The 13,427-nt window shown below is 45.7% G+C and overlaps 1 protein-coding gene across 7 annotated transcripts in view; it reads left to right on the forward strand.

The window, feature by feature from the left end:
- The window catches only part of CYRIB (CYFIP related Rac1 interactor B), a 154,558-nt gene that overhangs the window by 57,606 nt on the left and 83,525 nt on the right, over positions 1-13,427 (forward strand). For 3 of the 7 annotated variants that reach the window (XM_079902276.1, XM_079902277.1, XM_079902273.1), the window contains exon 1: positions 7,819-8,091. The exons of the other annotated variants lie outside the window; for them this stretch is intronic. The gene's annotated coding sequence lies outside the window, so the exon portion shown is untranslated. Of the gene's footprint in view, positions 1-7,818; positions 8,092-13,427 lie in introns of those variants that run through there. 7 annotated transcript variants of the gene reach the window in all.

Raw genomic sequence — 13,427 nt, forward strand, 5'->3', positions numbered from 1 at the left:
TTTTGTTCCAAACCAGCCAAAATGAAACCATTGATCAGAGGTGTTGGCGGTAATAGTTCGTTCTGTCATCATTATATTTCAAACCAAATTCCCTTCTCTTTTCTCTAACCATGGTATTTCTGGAAAACACACACAAAATCTTTTTTTTTTAAATTGAAGTATAGTTGATTTACAATGTTGTGTTAGTTTCAGGTGTACAGCACAGTGATTCAGTTATATGTGTGTATTGTTTTTTAGATTCTTTTCCATTGTAGGTTATTACAAGATAGTGAATATACTTCCTTGTGCTATAAGTAGGTCCTTGTTGTTTATACATTTTATCTATAGTAGTGTTTATCTGTTAATCCCAAGCTCCTAATTTATTCCCCTACACCCCCTTCCCTTTTTGTAACTGTAAGTTCAGACAAAATCTTTGTTATTTTTATTTATTTATTTTTTAAGATTTATTTTTATTTATTTAGTTTGGCTGCCCTGGTCTTAATTGCGGCACGCAGGATCTTCGTTGCGACATGCAGGATCTTTTTTTTTTTCTTTTTTAGTTGCGGCATGCGGAGTCTTAGTTGTGTCATGTGGACTCTTAGTTGAGGCATGCATGCGGGATCTAGTTCTCCGACCAGGGATCGAACCTGGGCCCCCTGCATTGGGAGTGTGGAGTCTTACCCACTGGACCACCAGGGAAGTCCCACAAAATCTTTTTTAAGTGGCATCGATAAATTAGTGACCGATGACACAATTAGGGATTCTGTTTCTTTACAGATAGTTTCCCTCTGCCTCCGATGGGGTACCATATAAGGTGGTGGAATAGCAGATTAACCTCTGTTTGGGTTTCTGGGTCGCAGGGTGGTGAGGCCCAGGAATGGAAAGGCCCGCCCAGCCCTTCCTCTCCCTTCCCTCCCTGCGGCACCATCTCTGATTTTATATCATCTCAGCCCCACCTTCAGTGACCCCCTCCTGTGCCTGTGCATCTTGACAAGGTGGCCCACCTGCAGTGGGGGTGGGCAGGTGGTCCAGGCAGCGGGCGCCCTGGCACACTGACGGGTCCTGCTGGAGTGGGGTCTGCTGTGCCAGGTGGGCAGAGGGAGGCCTTCTCTCGTGGAGGGTGTGACTGTCAGAGCTGAAAATGCCAAGTGGCTCCCGACCCACACAGGGGGCTGAGAGAGCTGTTTGTGGAAAAGGGCAGCACATCCTTGCGTGCCCTCTTAGACTTTTCTGCAGCCACCTCTGCTTTAAACGGGGCAGTGGGCTTTGGCCTGTGGACTGCTTACAACAGCAGTAAACTCCGTGGACCAGCCCATCCCTCTTGGGAAAAACTTGGCCTCTAAACAGGGCTTGGGAAGGAGAAGTGAAGACGTACAGAAAGTCTTTCTTTTCCTCTTTTTACGTTAAAGTCTTGGCAAGAAAACATGTTCTTTATTTCTGTCGCCTGTATCAGCAGCAGATTCCCGAATTGAACTCCTAGGCATCATCCTGGCTTTGTCATACTTCAGCGTTTCCGGCTGCAGACAATTTTGCTTCTCTAGTTGACGGGGACTCTAATAACTCCAGGTGGTGAATGGGCGGCGGGGAGTACAGTTCTGTAGAAATACAGCTCTAAAGCAATACAAACACAGAGGGAAAAAATGGGAAGCTTGTCAAGAAGGAAGTGCTGTATTACAACATGTTACCTTTATTGACATTGAAGAGACCTCCCCTTTAGCTTAACACTAGGAGACTTGTTAAATACTTTGTGGTGTAGCTGCATGGTCCAGTGCATACGTATTATAGAGCCTTTAACAACAAGGTGCTGAAGTACCTTTGTTAAGGAAAGGTGACTAAGATAAATCTTGAGATGAACACAGCAGATGATAATTCAGAATATGAACCATATTTATAAAAATATATGCATTATCTTTATATGGGTATAGACACAGAAAAAAACATTTGGAAGTGTATCCACATGGTATGGGAGGTTGGATCATGGGTGTTTATATTTTCTTCCTTTTGCTCATCTGTATTTTCCAATTTTTTTCTGCAATCAACATGTATTATTCATATAATCAGAGTGAAAGAAAGGTAGAGGGGGCCAGGAACCTCTCTTTTTACCCAAACTTTTACCCAGAAAAATCATTCCATGTATTTATTGAGGGTCTCTTAGGAGCTGGGTGGGCACAGTGACAGGTGTCGGAGTGGGCAGGGTAGCCCTGGCCTCTGTCTTCACTGAGCCGACATTGTGTTGAGAGTCTTTTCTTACTTAAAGTGTTTTTTTTTTTTTTTTTTTTTTGCGGTACGTGGGCCTCTCACTGTTGTGGCCTCTCCTGTTGCGGAGCACAGGCTCCGGACGCGCAGGCTCAGCGGCCATGGCTCACGGGCCCAGCCGCTCCGTGGCATGTGGGATCCTCCCGGAACGGGGCACGAACCCGTGTCCTCCGCATCGGCAGGCGGACTCTCAACCACTGCGCCACCAGGGAAGTCCACTTAAAATGTTTTTTAAGCTCAAAAATAAAAACAATAATTACAGGTTGTGATAAGTGCTATCAAGGAAGAAGAAGCCAGTGACGTATGAGGGGATGATGGAAGGGAAGACTTTATGATGGATGATGGATGGTGGACTTTAGGAAAGATGATGGGACCACTTTGAGGAAGCGACCCTTGAACCTGGAGGCTGACAGACAGCCACGTGAAGATGCTGGCAAGCGTATTGGAGGCGCAGGCAAGGACCAGCAGATGCAAGGCAGTGAGGGTCTGCTGCTTTCCTGCAGGTCCCTCAGAGGGCTGGTGAAACTTGAACTGGAGCTGCCCACTTGTGAGAAATGTGTTACACTTGGAAATGTGAGGAGCCTCACAGATACAGCCTGTAACTGGGGGAGTCCGGTCATGTAGACAACTTTATGGCCCCGGAGAGACTGGTGACTGCTTTGCTAAATAACCGGAACGTATTGGGTTTGAGCTGTTGGCTTTGTTCTTTGGTTCTTTTCGAAGGGCAGCTCTGATGCCATCTCTCATGCTGAACAGGCTTCGACTGCTGCTCAGGGATTCGCAGGCCTCCTTCCTCGTGCTCTTCTGCGTTCATTAAATGCACCCACCGTGTGGATGCGCATCTGTAAGGCCTGCCCCTGGAGTCTTAGTTCTCAGCCTGTGCTGTGTTGGAAGTATTTGGGAAGGCACCTCTTTGTTCAGGGATTCAGTATTCATTCACTCCTTGAAGAGGAGGAGACAAGCAGTCGGGAGAAGTTCCTGAATGTTAGATTGAGGACAAAGACTGGACACAGAGGCAGCGGAAGCTATAATCTAGGCGCTTAAACATACTGAATGGTGTATGTGAGTTAACGATGACAGCAGCTGTTCACAGGGTCCTAAGAGCAATTGGGCCGTGCCAATCAGGAACCATAACGATGTTCAGATCCTTTGACCCAGTGATTACAATCCACGGAACTTATGCTGAAGTCATCATTTTTTTAAATGGGGAGAAACCAAGAAAACAGTGAGGTCTATAATAGCAGTCATAGTCAGTAATGACATAGTGCTTTGGGGTTTTGAACATATTTTCCTATATAGTATTTATGAGAGCATCACAACATTCCTGTGGATAGGTTTTTATTCCCATTTCACAGATGGGAAATGGAAGGTTAGAGAGATGAAGTGAGTGCCCTGCTTCACTCTGGCAGATTCAGGCTCTGAACTCCAGCATGTGCACTGTCACCTGGTGCACTGGGTGTGCTCAGAAACTAAGGAAAATGTTGGAGTCAAGGAGGCATAGGGGAAGGATCCAAGACTGAAAATAATCACTGAACTTAATGTATGCTTCGTTCTGTCCCAAATACTGTACAAATTTTACCTAAACTAATCCTTACAACAAACTTGTGGGGAAACTGGGGCTCTGAGAGGTTCACTTGTGAAGGGTTTTGAATAGACTTCAAAACCTGGCGGGGCTAAATCCACAGCTAAATAAAGCTGCCTTCAGCTCTGCTTTATTGCCCTCTGCTTCACAAGAATGCATTGCTCCAAGAGGGAATAAATGAATGAAGCAATGAATGGATTAGGTGGGTTAGGACTTGAGAACCAGCTTCCATAGGGAAGTAGACATCAGGATTCCCACGGTTGATAGGTTCTTTTCAACAGCTTCGCGATTTCTGCTTGCAGTACAGTTGCCCAGCCTCTCCCACGAGAGCTGCAGCTTTGCTGGCCCTTGAGGCTATGCTTCTCCAATACCCTTCACCTAAAGGCTCTCTTTCTACGCTCAACTCATCCTTTGCAAAATGCCTGGAGCCAAATGAGTCTAGGGTGAACCAGGCATGCAGGGTGTGGACCTTTAGCAAGTGAAGGAAACAGAGCTATTTCAACATGATGAAATATTCTGCAGCCATTAAAATGATAAATGTGACTGGAGAAATAGGAAAAAGTATTTGGGAAATAGTTGCAGACATCTGAAGATACCAACTGAGGCAATGTGCGTTTACAGGGATAAAGGTTGAGAGAGAACAGGAATGAAAGCTGTGTAAAGGTTTTGGGATTGGATGGTGTCACCATTCAATTAGTCTACTAAGCTAGGAACCTCAGGGTCATGCTCCACAGCCCCTGCTTTTTTCCCCTAGATTCAACTAGTCACAAACTCTCGTAGATTCTACATCCGTAAATATCTTAATTCTGGTGCCCATTCTTCCTCTCCATTGCTAGTTTCCTAGAACGAGCTCTTATTATCTCTCGCTTGCACTTCACAACAGCTTCACTGGTCTTCTGGTCTCCATTCTCTCTCCCACTGTAGTCCATATTGGACACTGTGGTCAGAGTGATCTTGATATAAAACACATGTGATTATGTCTCTCCTTTGCTTAGAAGCTTCTATTTACCAGTGGTTGCCTTCAGGAGGTAAGTTCATACTCCTTAGCTTGGCATATGAGGAGGTCCTTTACAGTCTTACCACCCCAGCATGTGTGAACTCTCCTTCCTATGCCTCTGTGCCCATGTGCCTTTGCCTTTTCTTCGTGGCCCTTGCCTCATCTCTTCAAGACCAAGCTCATCTTTTTTTTTTTTTTTTTTCCGGTACGCGGGCCTCTCACTGCTGTGGCCTCTCCCGTTGCGGAGCACAGGCTCCGGACGCGCAGGCTCAGTGGCCATGGCTCACAGGCCCAGCCGCTCCGCGGCATGTGGGATCTTCCTGGGCCAGGGCACGAACCTGTGTCCCCTGCATTGGCAGGCGGAGTCTCAACCACTGCACCACCAGGGAAGCCCCAAGCTCATCTTCTCTGAAGCCTTCACAGCCATGCCAGGGAGGGTTAGTTCCTCCACCCTCCTAAATTACAACGAATCATGCCATGTCATAACTGTGAGCTTACAGCCCTTCCTTTTACGAAAGTTTGAGCCCCTCCAGGGCAGGGACCACATGGCTTACTGTCCTCCACCCTAAACTCTCAGCATGGTGCCTGGGACATAGTAGAGGGGCAAAAACATGTGTTGACTGAATGACTCAATGACTGATTTTGTAAAGTAAAAGAGGAAATGCGAGTCGAGGGCTGATAGCATAGTGCTTGACACATACTAAGGACTCAAAAAAATGCTAGCAAGCCACCATGATTAAATTATTGGAGCTTAGTGCTTTTATGTAAACATCTTTTTTTTGCATCCTTCCGCTTGTTTTTTCAACCTAAAACTTTGACCTCAGCTGAAATGTGATTCCATTCATGCAGAATGATGAGGAGAGGATCGTGGAAGAATAAATTCAGCACTTAGGGTCTTGTTTTCTGTTCCTTCTTTCAGGACATCCCCCATGGGGTAGTGCTAGAGCTTCCTCATGAGTTCTTACACAGATCAGGAACAGGTCTAAGGCTGATAAGGACAAAGGTGCCTCTGAAAGGGGCACTGCATCTTCCTCACGGGACTCATTCTATTTTTTGGTTATCACTCATCAAATGGACTGTTTTCTTTGCTGGACGGTAAGCTCCCCCAGGCCAGCATCATGTCTATGTTGCTTTCCAGAAATAAAATTAGAACCAATGGATGACAGTTGTTGGGCATCAGATTTCTGATCAGTGTAAAAGAAGAGGCTCCTCACAATTAGAGGAGGCTGACCATTGTGATAATGAGCTCCCCATAAATGGAGATACCCCCCCAAAATGGAGATACCCGAGCTAAACTGGATGTTCAGGTGTTGAGGATATTACAGAAGAGATTTCTGCTCTCAGTGGGAGATTGGGTTACAGGTGTGTGATTACTCAGAGCTCATCTCTAAGGGACTGAGCAGGTGTAAGAACTAGATAGAGTTCAAATAGAGGCTGGTGGGTTGATATGGACCAGGGTTATTTAAGAGTGGGTGTCCGTGTGTCAAACAAATGGACCAGAGTTCTTGGATTGTGAAGACTGTTCTCTCAGCATTAGTGTTTGCAAAACCTCTGCTCCCTGTGTTTAATTGAAATTAATGAAGATTATAATGGATACAGTGTAGGACCCCTAAATCATCCATAAGTATGATAATTAGGGTAAAAGTATGAGGCCTTGGACTCTTGCCCTTAGAGTGTGCCTTGAAAAAGTCACCTACTCTCTCCATGACTCTCTTAACACATTTCTTTGTAATATGGCCAATATCACTTGGTCTCCGTGTAACTCAAGAGGAAGAGGAAGACAGAAGGCTAAATAAGGTTAAGGGCTGCCCTTCTATACTTGGGGCAAGGAGTGATTTCTTGGCTACATGTGCTGAGGCCCAGATAGTTACTGGGATCTTACGCATTTGACTAGAACAAGGGTTCATAATCAGGGTTTCACAGATAGGCTTCCTGGATCCAAAAATCTCCTGAAATTGTGTGCAAATTTGTGTGCACATATGCATTTTCCAGGAGAGAAAAGTGCATACTTTTATGGGGTTTTCAGTAGGGCTCTTGACCCCAAAATGTTTAGAACCATTTACCTCCATAGTAACGACCTGCTCCGCAGTCACATTGAAAATATCCCTGGGAGAGGTAACGTTGTGATCGTTTACACGTTAGTGTTAATGAAAAAATCTGAGAGTTTCATAACAGTATTAGGATGAGCTAGCTAGATGGAATGTTCTGGTTTTGTAGGTAAAGAGGGAGCATTTATGCTCAGAGTGAAAAGGGAATTAGGGAAAAATGAAGAAGCTGCGCCCTCTGTCACATTCAACTTCTCTGTCCATCAGATATCTTTGCCCAGAGCAGACCCCAGAACAAAGTCTCGTTTGTCTGAAAGTGCTATGAGTAGCACCGTGCAAGTCTCACGTGGCGCCTGATTTCTGTTCTCAGACTGATTACTTAACACCTCCCAAGGGCGTCTCCAGGATACCTTCGCAGGCGATACCTTCGCACTCCCAGTACCTCTCGGCTTTGGGGAGCCTGCCAAGCGCATCTGCCTTGTCTGGGAGTGTGAGGCTCAGTACCTGGCAGAGAGGGAAAGGCGTGCCCAACAGCCCAGCCATTCCACGCATGGGGGGTGATGGTATGTGACGACTTCGATGGGTTCAGCACAGAGCCCCGACCCGCGAGTCTCGAGTTCCAGTTTCTGCCATTTCTTAGTTCGCTGACCTGAGGTAGGTCGCCGTCACCTCTGAACCTCAGTTTTCCATCTGTAAAACGAGACGTCTGCAAAACCCCGACCCACCCAGATGCCATCTCCGCGCGAAAGTGCTGCCCCTTTAAGGAGGGCGGGGGGAGCGGAGAAGGTGGCCGCGCCCCCTTCGTCTCCTAGCTGAGCCCTCCAGACCACCTGTCTTCGGCCTCGCCCCGCCCCCTTGGGGAGGGGCGGGGAAGGAAGGCTGAGGATTTACCTTACGGGGCGGGCGCGCGGCGCATGCGCACGGCCGGACAGGTCCGCGGCGCACTCACTTCCTGGCATTCCCCCCTCCCCCTCCTCGCCGTTACCCTGTACATCCGGGTCACTTGCCCTCCCAGCTCCGAACCGCTGCTGCCGCTGCCGCTGCCGCTGCCGCCGCCGCCTGGCTCGTCGCGGCTCCGCCACAGGGGCAGGTGCGGAGGGGCTCCTGGTCCGGCTGCCGCCGCTGCCCCGCTCCGGGCCCGGGGCTCCCCCTAGCGCCGCTGAGGAGCCGCCGTCGGGGCTCGAGGAGGGCGGAGGAGCGGGGCTGAGAGAGCCTGGAGGTTCGCGCGTAGGGTGAGTGATTTATTTTTACCATTTCCCTCTCTTCCCTCACAGTTCTCTCTTTCCTGCTCCGCGCGCGACCCCATTTTGGCGGAGAGGCGAGTGCGGTGGGACCGGCGCCGGTGCGGGGCTTTCTCATCCCCTGGCGCGGGGGCCCGCCCCGGCGCTGCGGCTGCCATCTCCGCGGGCGCCCCCGGCCCCTTCCTCCGCGACCCGGGCCTCCGCGGCACTCATTCATTCGGATCTTCCTTTCTTCCGCCGCTTCCTTCCACTCGCACCTCCGCGCGCGTGCTCGCCGCCCCCTCCCGCCCCCGAACCCTGCCGCCGCCCGTGACCTTTGGCTCCCCGGGTTCTTCTCACCACCCCCCCCCCCCCCCCCGCCCCGCGTCGAGTTCGCCCCCTACCCGCAGCTCCCACCGCCCTTTACTCCTAGCGGCCGCCTTCTCTCCTTCCCTCTCTGCCGGTGCTGGTCCCTAGTCCACACCCCCTTGTCCCTCGGACTCCGCCATGCCTCGCCCGGACACCCGGCCCTCCCGGTCACCCGCCTGGAAGTTGGTGCCCCCATCCCTTCCACCTGTGCGGCCAGACCGTCCACCTTAGGTGCTGCGTTGACCTCTCACTTCGCAGCATTTAAAGTCCAGATTCTCAGTCCTAGGGTGTGGTCTTAGTGTGTTTCCAGAACACACATTTCTACTCTAATTACCCAAATCCATGACTGTCAAACTGTAGTGGAAGTGGCAGTTGGTGTGTGTGTGTGTGTGTGTGTGTGTGTTCCGCATGGCTATTCTGCGTCGTACCAAATATCTCCTTTCGCTCTCCCCCCCCACCCCCGGAGGACTATGTATCTATGATGGATTAATTTGCTCTGAATGTAAAATTTGGCGGAAGATTGTTACTTTTTCGATTCCTCCACGTTCCTTCCCGCGCAGTCCCGTGACTGATTTGCAACATTACCTGTTAATACTGTTTGTTGGTGAGACTTTTTCTCGGCTCATCTGTCAACATTAGTTACTGAGTGGCTCCCGGTGTGCCGAATGCTGATGAAATGCCTGAATTCGTGCAGTACCACGAAACGCCATTCTGGATAAGACAGATTTGGGGCATTTGTTTACACTTTTTCCCCCCCTCCTGTGAATTTATTGAGCTTGCCATTTTTTTACTCTTTAATGTAGAGAATGAATATCCATTTATCAATTGTGTGTTCTTACAGTCTTGCCATTTGGAAGACTGGCATTCCAGAGGAGTGTTTTGTATAGCTGAAGGAATTTCAGTCACTTGGGTGTTCAGGGACTTATTGCAAATCATTTTAGACTAATATATCTCAAGAAAAATACACTGATCCTTTTAATTCTTTAATTATACTTAATAGAAACAGAAGCTTTGTCTGAAACAGCTTGATAATTGGGGCTTATTTGATAGCCTGCTTGTAAAGTGTTGCAGTTAACTAAAACTGCCTGATTCAGCATTCACAAAATGAAATGACAGCACTTTTTTTTTGTGTGTGACATTCATAGTCCATAATAATGAACTCCAAGGAAGGTACTTAGTCCTGAAGTACACTTACCTGCGTATCAGTGTGATACAATTGCTATCAATATTAATAGCTTTTCCTAACAGCCCTTTCTTCTGGGGAGCTAGGTACTAAAATGGTGGTTGGTTGGTTGTCCCCTTTTAGGTTTTGGATGACCGCTTTAAGCACTAAGATTACTTAATTCAGAGTCAAGATTGCATTTTTTTGGCAGAGCAATATTGCTAGATAATATATTTTTAAAATTCCTTAAAACTTTAACAGTTATGTAGCTTCTTGAGAGGAAACTCTTGTTTTGTAAAATGTAGGATATATAGTATGAACTCTAGATTATTTGATAGTTGCATCGAGGCTAGATTTTTCTCTCCTAAGAAAATGGTTCAGCAGAGGGAGGCATGATTAGTAAATTGGTCCTAGTCGCCTCAGCAAAAATGCAATTTCAGATGCTGAGTAAAACTAAGTGAATGTAGCTTATTTCTGATAGGTTACAGGTGACATTTAACATCAAATTTAAGATTTATTTCTCTGAACTTTCCCCCCAAAATGGGTAAAAAATTATGTCAGTTAGAGGTCACTCTTGAGATTACTTGACTCATTTGAAGTGGCCATTTACCTTTACTTAGTAAGTAATTGATTGAGCAGTAGAGAGGGATGCTTATTTCATTTAATCCTAGTCTCCATGGGGAAGATATTGTACTGTCACTTATATGAGGTTACTTAACTCATTAAGTATTGATGCACTCAACCGTTAGAGCCTACAATTTGCTCTTTCACTGTTCAAGGAAAACAAAATTATAAAATTTCAAAATATTTAATAATATTGTTAGTGGCTTGCCCACTCTTACTTTTGGTCTCTCCTTTTCTGTTACTACACCAGAGTTTAGCACAGTGCCTGCCTAGTGCACAGTGGATATGCAATAAATGTTTTGACTAATTGAATGAATGGCAGGGTTGCAAAGAGTTTGACTCTTAACATTGTTTTGTAATTATGTGGCAAAAGTTCTGGAGAAAGATGTTGATTCCTCTCAGCTGCAGTTTTCTCAAGTAACTTGTACATTTTGAGAATTGTTATATTTGATTATTATTATAATTATTTATTTATTTTTTTTTGCGGTACGCGGGCCTCTCACTGCTGTGGCCTCTCCCGTTGCGGAGCACAGGCTCTGGATGCGCAGGCTCAGCGGCCACGGCTCACGGGCCCAGCCGCTCCGCGGCATGTGGGATCTTCCCGGACCGGGGCACGAACCCGTGTCCCCTGCATCGGCAGGCGGACTCTCAACCACTGCGCCACCAGGGAAGCCCTATTTGATTATTTTAAACTGCTTTGAAATCTTTGGGGAGAAAGTAAAGTAGACATTGGTTTGTGTTATGCTTTAGTTCACTGAATAGATTTGTTCACTTAGAATGGGTATTTGATATGTGTATCTTGTCAGCATTCATGAGCAGTGGTCAATTCAGATAATTTCTGTGCATTTAAAGTTTCTAAAAGTCAGCATAAAAATTCTTGAATGTGTGAGCTCATGTTATATTATGATCAGTTCACTAAATTAGGTTAATTTTTCAAGGAGCATTTTTTCATATAGTAGAAATGTAAGGAATAATCCAACGTGGCAATGGTTACTTAACATTTCAGTGGTGATGATGATAATGACATTATTAGTAACTAACACTTACCTAGTGTGTGCTACTTGCCAGGCAGTGTTGTAACACATTTAATCTTTACAACACCCTAATGCTAATAGGTGTTAGTATTTCCATTTTACAGACTAGGAAACTAAGGTTAAGTAACAAAAGTGACGCAACTACTAAGTGGTAGATCTGGGTCTTGGCTCTTAATTGTTACGCTGTAATAGTGAACACCTCTGTGCCAAGTTCTCTGTACACATTAAGTTAGTTTTATGACAGCTGTGCAAGGTGTAGGTTAATTCCTAGTTAATTGTTAATTAACATTAGGAAAGTAAGGCGCAAACTGCTTAGGTAACTTGTCCAAGCACACGCCCAAGTAGGATGAGGAAGGCTGGCATTTAAACCCAGGCCTCTGTGACTTGTAGTCTTCCCTAAAATTCTGTTTCAAAGTATTAATTTGAGGTCCTGTATTTTATGTTATATGTTTAGAAGGCATATACTTAAAACAGCAAATCTCCAGACTTTTTCACCTGTCACACAGGATGGATAGTGTTCACTGTTCTTTACTCTCTGAGCATATACAGGATTATAATTTCCTGCTCACTGGGTGTAGCTTCACCCCTTTCACACTCATGCAAGTATATTGGAATGCAAATGAGTGACATTTGTAAAACTATTTAAACAAGGAAATCATTCTAAGAATTTTGATCCTTTAACTATACGCATTTCTTGTGACATGTGCCACTTCCTGATTGTGGTACCATGGGTGAAAATAGCTGTTTACAAAGACATTGGGTGATTTTGTTTAAAAAGAAGACCTAATGCAAAGATGTATTTTTGTAGCTATTTAATTTGAAAAGATGATGTTCTGTGGTATTATTCTGTGCAGCATTGTGAAGCTTTCAGTCCTGTACAGTTATTTTCTGCCATGCAAGTAATCTCTGCTTGATGTAGTCTAGTTGGTGCATTATGTCTGGTCTATATTAAATTTAAACTGATACACTTTTCACTGTGTCTACATATACTGTGCCTAAAATCCTCCTCCCAGTCATAAATTGGCGTGTTCTCAGATAATCCAAATTACACTGACTACTAAGGTCACACAATTTGAGAAAACGCTGTGAAAAAAAATTATGATGTCTTCCCTGGTGTTGCAGTGGTTGGGAGTCCGCCTGCCGATGCAGGGGACACGGGTTCGTGCCCCGGTCCAGGAAGATCCCACATGCCGCGGAGCGGCTGGGCCCGTGAGCCATGGCCGCTGAGCCTGCGCGTCTGGAGCCTGTGCTCCGCAACGGGAGAGGCCGCAACAGTGAGAGGCCCGCGTACCGCAAAAAAAAAAAAAAAAAAAGACATATTCCCAGATATTATTTTTTGGGGGATTATTTATGCCATTTCTCTGTTCTAAGTGAGGGTAGTGGAGAATTGAAGGCAGTAATTTAAATGAAAACGGAGATTGACTAATTCTTGAAGTGGACTTTTGTAGTTTGTTGACTTGTGCTCTTTTTGTTTTTTTTTGGCCTTGCCGCATGGCTTGCGGGATCTGAGTTGCCAACCCAGGATCGAATCTGGGCCCTTGGCAGTGAAAGCGCGGAGTCCTAACCACTGGACCACCTGGAAATTCTCAACTTGTCTTATTGATAGATTCTACTTGTAAAATTTTAGTATGTATGGACAAAAACATTGCATTTAAGCCCTGATTTGCTCTTGTCTGATAGTATTGTCAGATCTATAAGATAGGAATAATACTGTCTCTGCTACGTGCCTCATAACACTCTTGTGAAATTTTTGTATTAATTTCAGTGCAACATAATAGGGAAGGATGTGATGCATTTCTAAGTCGAATGATCATTAAAATTCTTTTTTGGTTTTGATCGTTTGTTTTCTTTGACACCTGGCACAATACCTGGCACAATACCTGGTATGATTGCCATTAATTACGCAAATAGTTATTGAGCACATAAGCAGGGTTATATAACAGTGAATAAAATGTTAGTGGTTCCTTTTTTTTCAGCAGAAGAAAAGATAGAGAAAAATAGACAGTATGAATTTCGCAGGTACCTAATCTTATTTTATGAGTCAGGATAAATGCCCATGTTGTAATGCCATCTAAATTAAGATCTGAAGAGTGGACCATTAGTCAGTTGGGCAGAAGGAAGGATGCATGCGCACTGGAAGAGGGAGAGGCCAGAACCTG

Source organism: Stenella coeruleoalba (assembly GCF_951394435.1).
Source record: "Stenella coeruleoalba genome assembly, chromosome: 17".
Lineage (NCBI taxonomy): Eukaryota > Metazoa > Chordata > Mammalia > Artiodactyla > Delphinidae > Stenella > Stenella coeruleoalba.